The following is a 17,042-nucleotide window of genomic DNA, read 5'->3' on the forward strand; positions in this document are numbered from 1 at the left end:
TCACTTGGTCAAAATAAGGTCTTGAAGATGCATCTGTGCCCTTATTCAGTGCCTCTGATGTCATGCTTCTTCCATCAATAAGTCAACGCAAGCCTCTTGTTACCCAGCACAGCAGGGCCTTCCTGGGCACCCCATGCTCAGTCTCTGGGCAGCTCAGGCACTTTCAGGAGCCTGGCTCATCACACAGGGTGACAGGAAACCCCGTGCAGGGACTTCACTGCACAAGTCAGCCAGCAACACAACTCGTTTCCTCCCCACAGTGGAGGGGACTGAGTGAGAGCCACAGGAAGAACGGTTATGTATTATGTGTGCTGACTGCAGGAGGCCAGGCTGGGGTGCTGGACTGGTGGCTTCACATACTCTCTGCATAGGAAAGACATGAATGACATCTCTAAAAATACATCAACCATGGAGCTGTGGGGTCCTGCGAGACCCTGATTACTCCATGCAGAGTAGATAGAAAGGTGAGCCCTAAAGAATTCAAGCTCCTCCAAAGAACCTTCTCTTTATATTTTTCTGTGTTAGTAGTGATGCAGTTTTCTACAACAGGAGTAGACACTGACTCCCTGTCTTCTGCATTAACATGAAACAGGTCAAAAATTGTTCACAAAAATTTTCAAGGGAAGGCTTTGGATCAAGAGAATTTTACTAAATGTAGTACCTAAAAGGAACTTTCAATTGATTAAAAAAAACCAAAAAACAAAAAACAAAAAAACAACTTCAGTCATTTTCTTTCTTTCTTTTTTTTGCTTCCATTTAAAAATTCTTATTGCTGGTATGCAGAGCAGTGAACAATTAAAGGAAAAGGTCAAATGGGTTAACTCAGGCTGTGTAAACAGTGACTTGTTTTACATCAGAATAACATAGACTGCAGTGATACGCCTCAAAAGTCATCCCATATATGCCAAGAAGATTATGTACTTGTTGTCTGTGTGTTTAAGTCATGCGGCAAAGTGTTTTCATTGTCTTGCATTCTCACTTCTTTTCCCAGTTGTGGAAGGGCTAATTTCATATTTAGTCACACACTGTGTCAGCTTCATACAGGAAGGGGACAATCACACAACAACCAAGAGAGCTACAAAAATCAATACATGTTAGTGCATCTTCCTTTTTGTTTTATAGTTGCTTTAATTTTTTAAACAGAAGAAAAATCACTCACAATTCCTATACTATCAAAATTATAAAATATATGTCATTGTACAACATTCTCACTTTTTATTTCTGGAGCCAATAATCACATCATTATCTAGTGACACGATGCGCACAGAGCAGTAGATAGGTATCCTGAGCGTGTGTGTGCACATGTGTGTGTATGTGAAGACAAAAAGACATGTTCAGATACGTTCATACATTCATCTTAGGCATTCCAACAATATTTAAACAAGCCTCAAGGTGCTATATTGGGTTGGCTGAAAAGTTTGTCCAGGTTTTTAGGTACCATCTTATGGAAAAAAGCCAAATGAATTTTTGGCCAGGTCAGTACTTATGTTACATTTAGAAATCACTAACTATAGTTAGTACAGTTAGTACAGACACTCAGCAAGCAGGTGGGCTGGCTTCATGACCAGAAGTCAGTCCTGGTGAGCAGTTTTAGGGACAAAAAACGTTTTAGGGACTTTGCCCCCGACACAGATTCCAAACTGTATTAGAGGGGTTTGTGGAAAAATAAATGTCCTTCAAAAACAAGTATCTGTGACAAAATATGTGTGGGAAGAGCACTGGGTCAAGGGAGGTTAGGAGGCTCCTCTCCTGCGGGACTTGTCAGAGCCTTCAGTGTGTAATGCACACTGTGAATTTCCGAGGGACTACCAGAGAAGTCTTTCCTCAGTGGGTAATTTCACTGAAATAGTCTTCAATTGGAAACTTTCAGAAGATGAATTAATAAATTACACAAACATATCTAAAATGACAGATAGAACATACATTTAGATTTGAATAGTAATATCTCTTGCTTCAAATAAACTAATTTGTATTGCCCCCAAATACATACTTAAATTACATCCTTCTAGGTATAATATCAAAATTATCCTTTGTTTCATGTTTACCAGAATACTATCTGTATAGAGAATTTCATATTCTAGGCCAAGAACAGTGACACAGTTTCCTGAAGGAATTAGCAAATTGGTAACTCCTCAACTGTAGCCTAGAACTGCTAAGGCATAGGGCTTCCCTGGTGGCTCAGACAGTAAAGAACCTGCCTGCAATCCAGGAGCCCAGGTGTGATCCCTGGGTCGAGAAGATCCCCTGGAGAAAGGAATGGCAACCGACTCCAGTATTCCTGCCTAGAGAATTCCATGGACAGAGGAACCTGGTAGGCTACAGTCCATGGAACTGCAAAGAGTCGGACATGACTGAGTGACTAACACTTTCACTTTTCTTCAGACACAGTAAAGCAAAATTCAAAATAAACCACGAATCAAATTCTCCTGAATTTCACCTTCTAAACTGTGTAGAGATAAAGACAGACACACAGACACAGACAGAAACCTACTTGAGACACTTCATTGCCAACTTTGAGAAGATTCTCTTTTCTCATGGTAACTAAACACAAAATCAAGACCGCCGGGAGAAATATCAATAATCTCAGATAGGCAGGTGACACCACTCTTATGGCAGAAAGCAAAGAAGAACTAAAGAGCCTCTTGATGAAAGTGAAAGAGGAGAGTGAAAAGGTTGGCTTAAAGCTCAACATTCAGAAAACTACGATCATGGCATCTGGTCCCATCACTTCATGGCAAATAGATGGGGAAACAGTGTTTATGTCTTTGGGTTCCAAGATCACTGCAGATGGTGATTGCAGCCATGAAATTAAAAGATGCTTCCTCCTTGGAAGGAAAGTTATGACCAACCTAGACAGCATATTAAAAAGCAGAGACATTACTTTGCTGACAAAGGTCTGTCTAGTCAAGGCTATGGTTTTTCCATGTAGTCATGTATGGATGTGACAGATGGATCATAAAGAAAGCTGAGCACCCAAGAGTTGATGCTTTTAAACTGTACTGTTGGAGAAGACTCTTGAAAGTCTCTTGGACTGCAAGGAGATCCAACCAGTCCATACTAAAGAAGATCAGTCCTGAATATTCACTGGAAGGACTGATGCTGAAGCTGAAACTCTAATCCTCTGACCATCTGATGTGAATAAGTGACTCATTGGAAAAGATCCTGATGCTGGGAAAGATTGAGGGTAGGAGGAGAAGGGGATGACAGAGGATGAGATGGTTGGATGGCATCACTGACTTGATGGACATGAGTTTGAATAAGCTCGGGAGTTGGTGATAGACAGGGAAGCCTGGTGTGCTGCAGTCCATGGGGTTGCAGAGTCGGATGTGACTGAGCTACTGAACTGAACTGAAACACAAAACATTTTGTCTATTCAGTCATTTGTTTGCCATTTGTCTTCTCCATTCTAAAGCACGAAGAGATCAGTACCATTAAGCTTATTTTGAAAGAGCAGTATTTTTTAATCACTACAAGGACTACAACAAGTCAAACAGATTTCCAAAACTAAGGATTTAGACAACATTTGAAACAATTTTTAACACACACAGAGAAAAATTTGGGGGAAGTTACATGTTTTCCCTACACTTTTGAAGTTCGCTGAATATAACAAGAGAAATAATGAAACTAGCCATGTGCCTAAACATGGCAGGCACTCCATTGGGGGTTCTCTTTCTGCATTCTCTCTTCACCATAATTTCCTGCACCATCAGGAAAGGATGTTTTTTGGGGGCTGCATGGCTTGCGGGATCTTACTTCCCCCACCAGAGACTGAAACTGGGCCCTGGCAGTGAGAGTGCTGAATCCTAACCACTGGACCACCAGGGAATTCCCAGGAAAGGATTGTTTAAAGGTTGGGACTAGAATCTTTTGTGTCCCATGCATCTGTTACAGTGCCAAGTACAGAGAAGACAAACATATTTGCTGAGTGACTGAATGACTGTCCTTGAACAATACTGGGAGCAGTCACTGTTGCCCTTGCTGAGACTCCTGACGAGACATGCCATTTCTCTTTCTAAGGAGGAGGTTTTCAAATCTTTGAAAACTCACAGAATATCAGATTGCTCTTTACTGTCTGCTCTCATCATGAACCACACTCTTTTGGAAGAAGTGGGAGATTACAAGCCTAGCTTTGCTCTTTAGTTGGATCCCGTAGGCTCTGCTCCCCACTGAGCCGGGATGGACGGCAAGAAGTAGGAAAGCTTACTGTGTTTCACCCCTATCTTGAGAATTTGTATCTTTATGTAGAGGTCCACTCATTTAGGCAGGGAAAAAACTTGCTTGGGCTTCACTTCTCATTAATTCTTAATCAGACTAATAAACAGACACAGAGTTGTTACACTGTTTTGGAAGACAGGCCAAACAAGTTCATCTTCCATAGCAAAGTGTCATGAATTCATAACCTGATTAAATGGAAATATGAAGAAATCCTAAGTTTAATACACTCTCACCATCATTTTCTTCAAATTAAACTATGAAAGCAAGGCTTGTTGTTGTTGCTTTAGTTGCTAAGTCGTGTCAGATTCTTTTGCGATCTCATTTTGCAAATAATGATATTGTATATGAAGATGATTATGCCTTCCATTCAGAAACTAGAATTACTTTCTCATTCAAACGAAATCATTTCAATTTGTTTCTAATTCCAAATGCATTAACCACTTTTACTTAATGGTGTGGGTTTAGTGTCAGTCACCTGCTAAATGTAATTCTATCAGTGTATACACAACTGAAAATCAGCCCTTGAATGTGACATTTTCATGGGGGTGAGTGTGTACTTGTTACTGGATTATGAGTAAGTTCTAGTTCCTGCTCTCTTTTGGGCCACTGATTCTAAAAGATGTTTTCTATAAGCAAAATGGTGTGTGCGTGTTCAGGGAGGGGGGCAAGGAGAGACGTTTTGGGTCTTTCCAGTAGTCTTTCACAAAGGATACAACTCTATAAACATCAAACTACTTCGTATTAATCAAGTTGTTGATTGCCCGAGATAATTTCAATCCCATTTACTTTGTATTATGAAGATAATATTGCATAGTGTATAAATGCTCCCTTTCTAGGATGATAAGTGCTATAAAAATGAAAGATTGACAAAGCAATTGTTATTTAAAATAGCAAAGCATAAACATAAGACATAAAGCTCAGTCGATGCAACAATATAGGAGTTGCTGAACCAAATCAGATTAATAGTCCATCTAATTTGATTCTTGTTTCCAGCACTGACCAATACATGATGCATTGGAAATTAAACAAAATTTATGCACTTAGTCAACTGCGCATTGTTCCTTCTGGAAGGAAAATTCTTCTTGGTACTTGCAGGTGATTAGCTTACACCCTGGAGCATGAGATTTTATTATCTTTAAATCATGATCTGGGCTTACCGAGCTGCAAATTTTATGTGAACAGTCATAAATTGATCCATCCTATTTTCAAATTCAGAATGTCTCCATAGCTCTCCTTGGCATGAATTCTATAAGTTACTCTCATCTTGTAAAAGAAATAATTTGTTTTGAATTTAGTCTCTTTTAATTGAACTGAGGATTGTATTTATTATTGGTCATAGCAATAGACTGAGAACTATCTTACTTTAGTTTGGTTTAGTTCAGTTGCTCAATCATGTCCAACTCTTGCGACCCCATGAACTGCAGCACGCCAGGCCTCCCTGTGCATCACCAAATCCCAGGGTCCACCGAAACCCATGTCCATCAAATCAGTGATGCCATCCAACCATCTCATCCTCTGTTGTCCCCTTCTCCTCCTGCCCTCAATCTTTCCTAGCATCAGGGTCTTTTCAAATGAGCCAGCTCTTCACATGAGGTGGCCAAAATATTGGAGTTTCAGCTTCAAAATCAGTCCTTCCAATGAACACCCAGGACTGATCTCCTTTAGGATGGACTGGTTGGATCTCCTTCCAATCCAAGGGACTCTCGAGAGTCTTCTCCAACACCACAGTTCAAAAGCATCAATTCTTCGGCCCTCAGCTTTTTTTATAGTCCAACTCTCACATCCATACATGACCACTGGAAAAACCATAGCCTTGACTAGATGAACCTTTGTTGGCAAAGTAATGTCTCTGCTTTTTAATATGCTGTCTAGGTTGGTCATAACTTTCCTTCCAAGGAGGAAGCATCTTTTAATTTCATGGCTGCAGTCACCATCTGCAGTAATTTTGGAACCCAAAAAGATAAACACTGTTTCCACAGTTTCCCCATCTATTTGCCATGAAGTGATGGGACCGGATGCCATGATCTTAGTTTTCTGAATGTTGAGCTTTAAGCCAACTTCTTCACTCTCCTCTTTCATTTTCATCAAGAGCCTTTTTAGTTCTTCTCTGCTTTCTGCCATAAGAGTGGTGTCATCTGCCTATCTGAGATTATTGATATTTCTCCCGGAAATCTTGATTCCAGCTTGTGTTTCTTCCAGTCCAGCGTTTCTCATGATGTACTCTGCATGTAAGTTAAATAAGCAGGGTGACAATATACAGCCTTGACGTACTCCTTTTCCTATTTGGAACCAGTCTGTTGTTCCATGATCAGTTCTAACTATTGCTTCCTGACCTGCATACAGGTTTCTCAAGAGGTAGGTCAGGTGGTCTGGTATTCCCATCTCTTTCAGAATTTTCCACAGTTTATTGTGATCCACACGGTCGAAAGCTTTGACATAATTGATAAAGCAGAAATAGATGTTTTCCTGGAACTCTTTCTTTTTCGACGATCCAGCGGATGTTGGCAATTTGATCTCTGGTTCCTCTGCCTTTTCTAAAACCAGCTTGAACATCTGGAAGTTCACAATTTACATATTGCTGAAGCCTGGCTTGGAGAATTTGAGCATTACTTTACTAGCATGTGAGATGAGTGCAATTGTGCGGTAGTTTGAGCATTCTATGGCATTGCCTTTCTTTGGGATTGGAATGAAAACTGACCTTTTCCAGTCCTGTGGCCACTGCTGAGTTTTCCAAATTTGCTGGCATATTGAGTGCAGTACTTTCACAGCATCATCTTTTAGGTTTTGAAATAGCTCAACTGGAATTCCATCTCCTCCACTAGCTTTGTTCGTAGTGATGCTTCCTAAGGCCCACTTGACTTCACATTCCAGGACGTCTAGCTTTAGGTGAGTGATCACACCATCATGATTATCTGGGTCATGAAGATCTTTTTTGTACAGTTCTTCTGTGTATTCTTGCCACCTCTTCTTAATATCTTCTGCTTCTGTTAAGTCCATACCATTTCTGTCCTTTATCGAGCCCATCTTTGCATGAAATGTTCCCTTGGTATCTCTAATTTTCTTGAAGGGATCTCTAGTCTTTCCCATTCTATCGTTTTCCTCTATTTCTTTGCATTGATCACTGAGGAAGGCTTTCTTATCTCTCCTTGCTATTCTTTGGAACTCTGCATTCAAATGTATACATCTTTCCTTTTCTCCTTTGCTTTTCGCTTCCCTTGTTTTCACAGCTATTTGTAAGGCCTCCTCAGACAACCATTTTGCTTTTTTTGCATTTCTTTTTCTTGGGGATGGTCTTGATTCCTGTCTCCTGTACAATGTCACGAACCTCCATCCATAGTTCATAGTTCATCATAGTTCATCAGGCACTCTATCAGATTTAGTTCAACATTGTCCTTTATCGTACATTATAAAAAGATTCCATCAACTCTGTAAGTTTTGGCTCAAATCGGAGACAAAATCTCCAACTTGATGTGTGACCTTGAAGTCATGAATCTGATTACTTATACTGAACATACCAGAACATACTTGTCCAAATGTCTCTTTCCAGGCTGGGACTTCCGAGCAGCTGTATGCTTATTTCAATAATGCTGCTTTTACTTGGAATAAATATCTGGGAACTTCCCTACAGGATTCTCCCCAGCACCCATGAGATGCTGCTTTACATATCCTTAGCCAGCTCTCTGTCTTTGGGTGGTGAATTTGTTTTTTGGAGACAGTTAATAGTCACTGGAAGCCAAGACTGTGTGATGTACATGGGTGATATTTGAGAAAAAGAATGAGGTGTTAAAACAATGTTACAAGATTGATTTGCTAGTGGCTCATAATTTGCTGAGTACAGTTCTAAAAGAGAAGTTTCAAAAATCTTTTGAACTCTGGGGGCAATAATAAAATAAGTTTGTAGCCTCCCTAAGTGACACCTTTGAATGCAACACTCATTTCGGGAAAATTAATTCTGGTCTATGTGATAAAATGAAACTAGTTCCAATTGCTTTAAAGTTATACATTGTTTTTCAATCTGTTGAGACTCAGGTAGAGGAGTTTCTGAGTCTATGTAAAAACTCTGATTCCTTAAGCTTTACTTAGACCAACCCCAAATGACCTTAAGTGAAAGTGAAAGTGAAGTCGCTCAGTCATGTCCGACTCTTTGGGACCCCATAGACTGTAGCCCACCAGGCTCCTCTGTCTATGGGATTTTCCAGGCAATAGTACTGGAGTGGATTGCCATTTCCTTCTTCAGGGGATCTTCCCAACCCAGGGCTTGAACCCGGGTCTCCGGCATTGTAGACAGATGCTTTACTTTTTGAGCCACCAGGGGAGTCCTCCAATGACCTTAAATAGCATAAAACCACTCCGGCCCAGAAGCCATAGGCTCCACAATGGCATATATTCTTAGTCCTCAGACTTTTTGTAGGCTTTCTCAATTAAAGGGTCATAAAGACCATTTCAATTAAGGAACCCACATAGGTGATTTTAAAAAAAATGTTTACATCATTTCTTATCTTTATAAAAGAATATATCTATGAAGCAAATTTTTCTTATGTTAATGCCACTTAAAAAATTTCTTTATATCAAAGCAGCTGTGTAGACACCTAGAATATGATCCAGCTAAATCCTGAATCATACACAAAACTTCCCTAGTTCTTTGGGCACCTATCAATAATGTTAAAAATAAACTTGATAATAATAATAATTGCTGGTATTTATTAAGTACTTTCCTGTGTTCAAGATGTCAAACCATGCAGTTTATATAAGTTTCCTATTTAATTTTTATAAAATAATGAAAGCTAATGATGTAGGTTCCATTATCTACTATTTGATACACGAGTAAACTGAGACTTGAAATAGCTGAAAAACAGGCATAAAGGCAAGCAGTTAGGAAGTGAGAAATCTGGAATCTGAACCCAGATGGAGCTGCCCTGAGTGCCTGTGGATATTTCTGCCCTCTGAGGACTCTTTCTGTGCAACATTGGTGGTGCCTCGGAGGTTCTTTAATGTTCCCCTTGGTGTCTGTGGAAGCACAGATGCTGAAGAAGCCTTCAAGATCTTCTCCAAAACTTATTTATAAACCTTTGCTTCCTTCTTTTAAATTTCTCAATGGAAAGAAATTGTTTGCCTAAACAATCTAAGAGTTTGGTAATACTCCCTATTCAGATTAAATTCCTCTAGGGTGACATAGTAATATCCATTCTTGTTCTGGAATCGCTGCCCATGCCTGACACCCATCATGGGGTGAACATGCCCATATCTTTCATGTCAAATCCACTCTTCTCTGCTACCATCTCCTGCCCTCTCTTTCAACCGCTTGGTGACTCTTTCCTCTGAAATCTCTCTAACTTCTCTCTTTATAGACTGTAAAACTGAAAAGTTAGTTCATCCAGGTCTAATCCAGCCTGTGTCTGCAGCACCCAATGATCCCTTTCCGGTGAGCCTCAATATGCATGTTTTTCCATGGTAGAGTGGCCTGTCACCAAGCACATCTAACTGTGGGAAGGTCTGTCACTGGTTCCACATGAACAGGCAATGCATGTGTGCAGCTAAACAGCATGGCACAGAGGGGAGCTCTTCAAACACTCTGCAGGCCCCAGAGTCCTTTGAGGGTCTAGGGCCAACCTCTGGTGGTGAGCAGCTTTCTACCCCTCAACCCCAGCTTCATTTAACCAGAACAGCTTTACTCTTGGCTAGCTAATTTGTAAGAGTTGGCATAGAATTTTACTGAGGATAAGAGGTTGCAGGTCTAAAGATATAAAACTTGACAGTCAGGGTAGAGAAAAGCCTACAAGCTTTGGAAGGAGAGAGTGAGGGGTCTGAGCTCTCCCTCTGCAACTACCAGCCTCTACTTGGTCTCTTAGATTTCAAGTCATATAGTCTCTGCCTAGAGACTGTACAGAAAATGGGGCTAAATCTTACTTTGTAGGGTTATTGTGATGATGAATAGAAGTATATGTAAAATACCAAGCACAGCATGTGTCACATAGTATCTACTTGATAGCAAGGTGCCATTTGTATTTTTGTTCCTGAAGAAAATTCGGTGTCTAGCTGGGAGTGTGTCTGTATTGTCCTTTTCAAGTACGAAGGTCAGAATATGCTACTACGACTGAGTTTTTTTTTTTTGGGGGGGGGTTAACCTCAATTTTTGTCCAGGTCTGATGTCATGTTAACTAGTATGCTGGGTTAGATGGTATATAATTCATTTAAGTGAAAATGTAATTGAGAGGAGAGGAACATTGTTAATCCTGTGACTCAGTCTCATGGGTGGAGCCAATGTTCACTGGCTGTTTCTATTTTTTGATTATGTTCTGTAAGAAGCAGCTAATTTTAGTGAGTATATTTTCAAGCCTCTCAAGTATTTACTTTGATCTGCTGTGCTCATCACTGGGCTCTCAGCACCGAGCCCTGTGCCTGATGTGGGGTAGGTATTGTGCATCCCTGGCTCATGTGCAGAGTAGGGCCTGGAGTGAGAGCACCGAGAAGTAGCTGACCTGACACTGCTGCACATTAGCGAGGGCAAGAGCTGCTGGTCCAGGAATGCAAAGCCACACTGAATGAAACAAATAAACATTGCTACCAAAATGTGTATGAGTAAATCAAGGAGGGGTAAATCAACTTTGAACATTCTTTGGCATTGCCTTTCTTTGGGATTGGAATGAAAACTGACCTTTTCCAGTCCTGTGGCCACTGCTGAGTTTTCCAAATTTGTTGGCATACTGAGTGCAGCACTTTCACAGCATCACCTTTTAGGATTTGAAATAGCTCACCTGGAAATCCATCACCTCCACTAGCTTTGTTCATAGTGATGCTTCCTAAGGCCCACTTGACTTCGCATTCCAGGATGTCGGGCTCTAGGTGAGTGATCACACCATCGTGATTATCTGGGTCGTGAAGGTCTTTTTTGTGTAGTTCTTCTATGTATTTTTGCCACCTCTTCTTAATATCTTCTGCTTCTATTATGTCCCTACCATTTCTGTCCTTTATTGTGTCCATCTTTGCATGAGAAGTTCCCTTGGTATCTCTAATTTTTTAAAGAGATCTCTAGTCTTTCCCATTCTATTGTTTTCCTCTATTTCTCTGCACTGATCACTAAGGTAGGCTTTCTTATCTCTCCTTGCTATTCTTTGAAACTCTGCATTCAAATGGGTATATCTTTCCTTTTTTCCTTTGTCTTTTGCTTCTCTTCTTTTCATTGCTATTTGTAAGGCCTCCTCAGATAACCATTTTGCCTTTTTGCATTTCTTTTTCTTGGAGATGGTCTTCATCATTTGAAAAGACCCCAATGCTGGGAAAGATTGAAGGCAGGAGGAGAAGGGGACAACAGAGGATAAGATGGTTGCATGGCACCACCGAGTCAATGGGAGGCCTGGCGTGCTGCAGTCCATGGGGTCGCAAAGAGTCAGACATGACTGAGCAACTGAACTGAACTGAACTGAAATCAAATTTGCCTCAACATTTTAGGAAAATGGACACTGAGTTTTGGCTAATACAGTATTTCACTGACAAAGGGACCATAGGAAACAACCAACAACCAAAAAGACAATCTATAGAGTGGGAGATAATTTTTGCAAATGATGAAACTGATAAGAGGTTAATGTCTAAAATAAACAAACAGCTCATACAACTCAATATCAAAAACCCAAACAATCCAATCAAAAAATGGGCAAAAATCTAAATAGATATTTCTCCAAAGAAGACATACAAAACACTGATGAAAGAAATCAAAGAGGACACAAATAGATGGAGAAATATACCATGTTCATGGATTGGAAGAATCAATATAGTGAAAATGAGTATACTACCCAAAGCAATCTATAGATTCAATGCAATCCGTATCAAGCTATCAATGGTAATTTTCACAGAACTAGAACAAATAATTTCACAATTTGTATGGAAATACAAGAAACCTCGAACAGCCAAAGCAATCTTGAGAAAGAAGAGTGGAACAGGAGGAATCAACCTGCCTGACTTCAGGCTCTACTACAAAGGTACAGTCATCAAGACAGTATGGTACTGGCACAAAGACAGAAATATAGATCAATGAAACAAAATAGAAAGCCCAGAGATAAATCCACACAACTATGGACACCTTATCTTCGACTAAGGAGGCAAGAGTATACAATGGAGAAAAGACAATCTCTTTAACAAGTGGTGCTGGGAAAGCTGGTCAACCACTTGTAAAAGAATGAAACTAGAACACTTTCTAACACCATACACAAAAATAAATGCAAAATGGATTAAAGATATAAATGTAAGACCAGAAACTTTTTCCTAGAGGAAAACATAGGCAAAACACTCTCTGACATAAACCGCAGCAGGACCCTCTATGACCCACCTCCCAGAGTAATGGAAATAAAAGCAAAAATAAACAAATGGGACCTTTAGATTTACAAGCTTTTGCACAGTGAAGGAAACTATAAGCAAAGTGAAAAGACAGCCTTCAGAATGGGAAAAAATAATAGCAAATGAAGCAACTGACAAAGAATTAATTTCAAAAATATACAAGCAACTCCTGAAGCTCAATTCCAGAAAAATAAACAACCCAATCAAAAAATGGGCCAAAGAACCAGACATTTCTCCAAAGAAGACATACAGATGGCTAACAAACACATGAAAAGATGCTCAACATCACTCATTATCAGAGAAATGCAAATCAAAACCACAATGAGGTACCATGTCACACCAGTCAGAATAGTTGCTATCCAAAAATCTACAAACAATAAATGCTGGAGAGGGTGTGGAAAAAAGGGAATCCTCTTACACTGTTGGTGGGAATGCAAACTAATTCAGCCACTATGGAGAACAGTGTGGAGATTCCTTAAAAAACTGGAAATAGAACTGCCGTATGACCCAGCAACCCCACTGCTGGGCATACACACCAAGGAAACCAGAATTGAAAGAGACACATGTACCCCAATGTTCATCACAGCACTGTTTATTATAGCCAGGACATGGAAGCAACCTAGATGTCCATCAGCAGATGAATGGATAAGGAAGTTGTGGTACATATACACAATGGAGTATTACTCAGCCATTAAAAAGAATACATTTGAATCGGTTCTAATGAAGTGGATGAAACTGGAGCCTATTATACAGAGTGAAGTAAGCCAGAAAGAAAAACACCAATACAGTATACTAACATATATATGGAATTTATAAAGATGGTAACAATAATCCTGTATGTGAGACAGCAAAAGAGACACAGATGTATAGAATAGTCTTTTGGACTCTGTGGGAGAAGGCAAGGGTGGGATGATCTGAGAGGATAGCATAGAAACATGTATATTATCATATATGAAACAGATCGCTGGTCTAGGTTTGATGCATGAGACAGGGTGCTCAGGGTTGGTGCACTGGGATGACCCTGAGGGATGGGATGGGGAGGGTGGTGGGAGGGGGGTTCAGGATAGGGAACACATGTAAACCCATGGCTGATTCATATCAATGTATGGCAAAAACCACTACAATATTGTAAAGTAATTAGCCTCCAACTAAAATAAATAAATTAAAAAAAAAACCAAAGAAGACATATAGATGGCCAACAGACACATGAAAAGATGCTCAACATGGCTAATTATTATAGAGATGCAAATCAAGACCACAATGAAGTATCATCTCACATAAGTCAGAATGGCCATTATCCAAAAGTCTACAGATAATAAAGTCTGGAGAGTGTGTGGAGAGAAGGGAACCCTCCTAACCTGTTTGTGGGAATGTAAATTGGTGCAGTCACTATGGGAAACAATGCGAAAGTTCCTTAAAAACTAAAAATAGAGCCACCATATGATCCAGCAATCCCACTCCTGGGCATATATTTGGAAAAGATGAAAACTCTAATGAAAAAAGAGACACATACCCCAATGTTCACAGCAACATTATTTGGAATGATACTCAGCTACAAAAAGAATGAAAGATTGCCATTTGCAGTAACATGGATGGACCTAGAAAGTATCACACTAAGTGAAATACATCAGAAAAAGACAAATATTGTACGATATCACTTATAAGTGGAATCTAAAAAAATGAAATGGTTCTATATACAAAACAAATAGACTCACAAACCTAGCAAACAAACTTTGGGGAAAGGGGAAAAGGAGTGGGGGTTAAGGGTATAAATTACAAGTGTGAGAATGATAGATACAAACTACTATACATTAAATAGATAAGCAGCAGGGATTTGCTATATAAAGTGGAACTATATTTAATATCTTGCAATAACCTATAATGGGTTTCCCTGGTGGCTAAGTGGTAAAGAATCTGCCTGCCAATGCAAGAGATGTGGGTTCAATCCCTGGGTTGGGCAGATCTCCTGGAGAAGGAAATGGCAACCCACTCCAGTATTTTTGCCTAGAGAATCACAGGAACAGAGGATTCTGGTAGGGTACAGTCCATGGGGTTCGCAGAGAGTCAGACACAATTGAGTGATTGAACAACAACAATAATAGAAAATAACCTGAGAAATATACATAATTGAATCACTTTGCTACACACCTGAAGCTAACACAATATTGTACATAGACTGTGCTTTATGTGAGCTGAGAAGAGAGAATGTAGGTGTTACACCTGGCTTGTTGGGCAGGGCATGTTTCAGGGAAGCAGGTGAGGTGCACAGTCAGGACTTGGGAACAGAACGGCCCAGCATGAGGACTGATGGAGGCAGGCCAAGTGCCAGTTGCTACCTATGTTATACTTTTCCTCTTTTGTGAAATGTTAGTAATCAGGCCTACTTTGAGGAATAAGATATGGGAAGTGAGGGAAGTCATTCACATAAAGTTATCTTTTTTTTCCTTTAACTTTTTATTTTGTATTAGGGTATATAGTTGGGTAACAATGATGTGATTGTTTCAGGTGGACAGCAAAGGGATTCAACCATACATATACATGCATCCAATCTCCCCGAAACTTCCCTTCCATCCAGGCTGCCATATAACATTGAGTAGAGTTCCCTGTGCAGTAGGCCCTTGCTGGCTATACATTTTAAATGTAGCACTGTATACATATTGATCCCAAACTCCTTAACTATCCCTTCCCTCTATCCCTCCCCTGGCAACTATAAATTTGTTCTCTGAGTCTATGAGTCTCTTTCTGTTTTGTAAGCTCATTTCTTTTTAGATTCCACATAGAAGGGATGCCATGTTATCTTTTAAAATATAAATCCAATCAAGCCATCCCTTACTGGAATCCACTCAGTGATGCCCCTTGGTACAAGAGTATGAAACCCAGCTCCTTTCACTGACCTGCAGGGCCTGTGTGACTTGGCCACTAACCATCTTCCCAGCCCAGCTTCATCTCAAACTACCCTCCCCTGTTTACTCAGCTCCAGCCTCACCGACTTCCCTAGTCTGAGGAGGTATTTTTGTCCCTTGAGCCTGCCTGTGCTGCACTGTCTGGCCAGCTGTCCTGAGCCCTCTGTGTCTTGTGAGCTCCTGTTGTCCCTTGTCTCAGCTCCAGTGTCGCATCTTCAGAGGGCTCAGTAGACCATTCAGGTAGATGCCTTCCTTTATTTCCCAGTAGGCTTTGATTCACAAAGACCTCGGTCACTTATGAACTTCTATTCTCACTAGTGATCTCCCTGAACAAAAGAAAGCTAAATGCGGGGGATGCACCTGCCCATTTTCCTGGGTCCAGGTGTCATCTAAGCCTGGCCCAGTGCTTGGCACAGACTATGTGCCCAAGGAAATTTACCAAATGATTGCATGAATGAATGAATGGGAAAGATAGAGCTTGGCTGGCACACTGTAGTTACCTGGAATTATGACTGTTATTATCATGTAGCATTTTATGACTGTGCATGTGGATCTTTAGCTCTTTCAAAATAGAGAAATAATTTATAACTTATTAAAAATAACATAGGAAAATATATATGTAAATATGAATGGCTGTTATTTTCCTTGTGATAATTTTAAATGGAAAAGCAATAGGTTTTTACATAAGTTTCTGCATGCAATCAGTGGATAGGCCGGAAAATTTTCTGTGAGTGCATGCAAGGTTATACTGCAAATAGCCCATTCATATCCAACACCAGACGGCCATTTTTCTAACCTGGAGAGGGTGTTTATAACTTTTCTTCAATCTGTATACATATTGATACAATAGATAGTTGTACATAAATAGACATTCACCAGCTCCAGCAAAATTCCTGCTGCCAAACAGAAGAAAAACGTCAGAGTAAGCTATAAAGAAAGTGCTTGGTTTTTTAAATGTAGAAATGGCAATTCACTGCATTTATACAAATTGCCATGTACTGAGGGTTGCAACTCCGAGAATGAATAGCAAGAAAAGTTGCAGCTAAGAGCAAATCTGAGAACTCTTGTTTTGAAAGTAAAGGCTTAGTCAGTACTATAGCATTCTGGCAATCTGCATAATATTAACCAGAGTGTTTTGTATTGGGACCAAGACTTTATGTATTGATTTTCTTGTATGTAAAATGTCCTGACTAAAACTTCTCTTTAAAATGCTCAAGAAGAAACTTACCTTGGATGAAACTAGAAGAATTCACATGTCTCTTACATAAGACAGGCAATGCCAAAGAATGCTCAAACGACCACACAATTGCACTCATCTCACACGCTAGTAAAGTAATGCTCAAAATTTTTCAAGCCAGGCTTCACCAATACGTGAACTGTGAACTTCCAGATGTTCAAGCTGCTTTTAGGAAAGGCAGAGGAACCAGAGATCAAATTGCCAACATCCGCTGGATCATGGAAAAAGCAAGAGAGTTCCAGAAAAACATCTATTTCTGCTTTATTGACTATGTCAAAGCCTTTGACTGTGTGGATCACAATAAACTGTGGAAAATTCTGAAAGAGATGGGAATACCAGACCACCTGACCCACCTC

General features: G+C 40.0%; 1 protein-coding gene across 5 annotated transcripts in view; it reads right to left on the reverse strand.

The window, feature by feature from the left end:
- The window catches only part of TOX (thymocyte selection associated high mobility group box), a 309,096-nt gene that overhangs the window by 10,261 nt on the left and 281,793 nt on the right, over positions 1–17,042 (reverse strand). The gene's annotated exons all lie outside the window — the stretch shown is intronic.

Source organism: Ovis aries, chromosome 9 (genome assembly GCF_016772045.2).
Source record: "Ovis aries strain OAR_USU_Benz2616 breed Rambouillet chromosome 9, ARS-UI_Ramb_v3.0, whole genome shotgun sequence".
In the NCBI taxonomy this organism is placed as follows: Eukaryota; Metazoa; Chordata; class Mammalia; order Artiodactyla; family Bovidae; genus Ovis; species Ovis aries.